We start from the raw sequence: 3,971 nt of genomic DNA, 5'->3' as shown, positions 1-3,971 counted from the left end.
TAAAGCTAGGTCGTAGTGTATAGGTCATTTTAATTAATCAGATATATTAGTTTTATTAGTAGTATTGTGTATGCTTAACATAACTACCATTTTGTTGATATTAGTAAAAATATGAATCATCTACCGTAACGCATATGACTGACTTATCTATTTTATAAGCTGAACATTTTTGTTAATTCCATAATTAAATAGATTTTTTATTAATTTTCGGTTGTCCTACTATAATCGGTTGAATATTTTGTATAAAATTTTTGGAAAACCATGCAAACTCTTGGTATTCATCTCATTATATATATAGCGAGAGAGACAGATAGGAAAGCCCTTGGTTTTCAAGAATAAAGCTGCAATACGGAAACATTTGAGGCAAATACAAAGTTTTCAAAACATTTTTGAATTGGATTTAAGCTATTTTTGAGTGTTACCGTGTTTGGGAAAGTTTTCAACTTTAATTTTACGTTTTCTGGTAAATGCCCGCCGACTTGAAATATGAACTTAAGAGGCCAGGCTTAATTCAGTAATATGCCTTGATACATTTTCAGTGACTTTAAACATAACTTTTCTCATGATATCATCAATCCTTCATAAAACATACATGTTTCCCTACCATTTCCATTCTCAATTTTATATGTTATCCCAATTTGACATGTACAGTTGTCAATACTAGTGATACAGATCTGAACTATTAAAATTATTTTCTACAGGTTCGTATCTAAATGAATATTTTTCAATGATGTTTTATTCATCGTTGATCAATGTCAATAAGTGTTATAGCAAGCTTTAAACAGGACATGAATTATAAATCATTATAATTGTTTCAATTTATAAAGTTCCCTAAAGGATTGTTGCGCTAATTATATGAACATGCTTTGTCATAATTTTTTGTACAAATTCTTCCTTAAATTTTATTAGAGAAATATTATAATTAATGTAAAACATTGTAAACAAAAAGTTAAAAAGGAAATCAATTATTAATTACAATAGCTGTTGAAAAGGGAAAACGTTCGCTAAAAGATTATTAGATTAAAACATTAATATGTTACATGAATTATAAACAGACTGATTTTTTGTCAGAATATTCAGTAATGCGATGGATTGAATTGGTCTCTCCGTTGGTTGTAAGAGGACCAAGAAAACTACCATGCAAGAAGACAATCATAGAAAACAAACAAAGTTAAATCATCTTGGTGCATATGCATGATACTCCATAAAAAGAAAGAACTGTCACATGATGACATTATTTTTTCAACAATGAAAACAACAACAAAATTGCAAAGCAAAAATTAAATGTAAGTGCAAGTTCCACCACGTCGTATAGTATTGTTGTACATTTTTTCAGAAGACAACTGATAAAGGTACAGGCCAAGCATGACTTAATATCAGCTCATCGTGTACTGTCAGTTTCCTTTGGTTTTACTGCAAAACGATACTGTTCGTTATTGTATTGAAAATTTATCAGTGTATGTCAGCGTATTAAACAACGCTTAATATGGTGTCATAATGTTAAGTACTGTAAATTCAGAAATTATTGCGAGGTTTTTATTATTGCGAATAATGCGACTGAGTTGTAAACGCAATAATTTAAACTCGCATTTTGTAATATTTTAACTGAACTAAGCATGACTTTTCTCAAAATCGTAAAAATAAAAATCGCATTCAAGTGTAAAATGACAAAATCGCAATAATAAATGCACGCAATAATTTCTGAATTTACAGTATCGATAGACATGTTGCTGTATTATTGACCGTTCTTTTCTAGAACTTGCTAACATAGTAAACGTTGAAAAGACAACAACACAACAATATAAGGAATATGAGAGGGTGTTAACCTTCTCTGGTAAACTAGATTGTTTCAGCAGATGATTTTGTTGAATTAATATAGTTTTTTCCTACCATTAACACTAGCATGAGCAGTATAATTCGTTATCTAAATTAGTGAATATCTAACATGACCTCCATGTTTTCATTATTAACCATGAATCGGAGTGAATAAAACTGCTAAGAACAATTTGAACGCTATTGTGGTCATAAGGAGTAGGTTCAGTAAGACCCCTTTTTGGCCCCAAAATATAGCAGTTTTACAAAATTGTTAAAATGTAAACTTTTGGTTATTTATTGGACAGTAGAATGCTTCTGCTACATAAGTATGGGCTGTTTTTGACAATACAATGCACATATATCGGGTACTAGCACCATTAAGTCATGCTAAATTACTGAAATCTTCACAATTCTAGCATTTTAGTTAAATTTTAGACAGTTTTCGTGTGAAACGAAAGTGGCCGCATTCGTGTTCATCCTTAATATTGAAATGTAAATTGTATTTTATGATAATACATAACATATATAAAGGTTGAGGATGAACACAGATGCGGCCACTTTCATTTTTGACAAAAATCATCTGAAAAGTGACATTTTTCGGCATATTTGGTAGATTTTTCATATTTGAGCTTGAATCGGGTTGTTTTTAATGACTATATCAGTTAAAATCTTTCACATAAATTAATTGATTCAAATGAAATAGACACTTAAGTGTTTAAAAAGTGGTCAAAATCTTTCGTAAGATAAACTTGAAATTTGAGGCCAAAATCGGTCCTTACCGGACCTACTCCTTTGGTCCTCCTCTATATGTGTTGGATTGTAAAATATATTTGTACGCTAGGTCTAATAGACAATAATTTTCCAATCGCCAAATTCGATTCGTAGATTTCAAAAAGACAATCATATGAAGACATTTTCTTTCCATCTGTTTATTTGAGGTCTAGATTATGCATGACGGTACCTGTTGGTAGTCCTATGTCTATTTGTGATCGTTGTCATTTTAACATCGTACTAGGAAGTCTTTAAACTTATTTTTTCTGTGCGTATTGTTTTGTTTGTAGAAGACCAATCGGTAGCCTTGGACGTTTGGCTCATTTGTCTGGTTTGATTGGGACTGGTGGAGAGAAGGCCAAATAATCTCCATTGAATTGTGATGTGGCAATTCTTATACAACTGCAGACCAAAATATCATTCCCTACTACTTACGGTTTCACATAATCTGACCTAATCAAACTTAAACATGTTTACTCAGCAAAAGTTTCAAAGTAATTAGATCATGTCTGAGGGGTTGCACACAAATAATCTCCATTGAAATGAAAAGTACCAATACTAATATAATGTCATAGCAAAGATTGTGGAGAGACCACTACTGGTTCCCCATTAGTTGACATACTCACAAACTAATTCATTTTTGACAAAAACACTGCTGCTTCAAACAGCATGCTTATGTCTTGCTTTTTTCAACTCCCTCAAGGCGAAATAAAAATACGTTTTGTTATTTATTTATGTAGCCTTCCTTGTAAACTCTTCAAGGGGAAGCTAGCCAGTGATTAATAGATTTTATGTAACTATAGGTTTCAGTAATAACAGGCTATTATTTGAACTTGAAATTATTATTAATTATGGAATTTGCATAATTTCTTGTGCTTGAAATTTTTAATAAATTCCATGTCTATTCTGTACTTTAATGTTCTGTGCTGCGCACAACACATTCTATTATAAAGAAGATAGTACATTTTCAATAGAATGTACTGTGCCGCGCACAACACTATCTATACAAAATGCATTGTATGAAAAGTGTTATGAACCTCTCAAAAAATTATAATACCAAATAAACATGAAATTTCAAGGCGAGCACAAGAAATTTTGCAAATTCCATAATTAAAAATAATTCCAAGTTCAAATAATAGCCTGTTTAATGCAAATAATTGGGCTTGGCGAGTATCACATCAATTAGAACTTGTATGGTGAACGATTTTGATATTATATACATCATTATATTGTACGAATATTTTTTCTTAAATTGAAATAGTTAAAAATACCAGTATCTCTTTTTTTCCCCCCATCTACAAAAATCGAAACAATTAATACACGCAATAATTCCAAAATTTTACAATATTTCATTATAAAGTATAAGAATAAGTTAACATTGAATA

This window comes from Mytilus edulis, chromosome 8 (assembly GCF_963676685.1).
Source record: "Mytilus edulis chromosome 8, xbMytEdul2.2, whole genome shotgun sequence".
Classification (NCBI taxonomy): Eukaryota; Metazoa; Mollusca; class Bivalvia; order Mytilida; family Mytilidae; genus Mytilus; species Mytilus edulis.
This window is presented reverse-complemented; position numbering follows the sequence as displayed.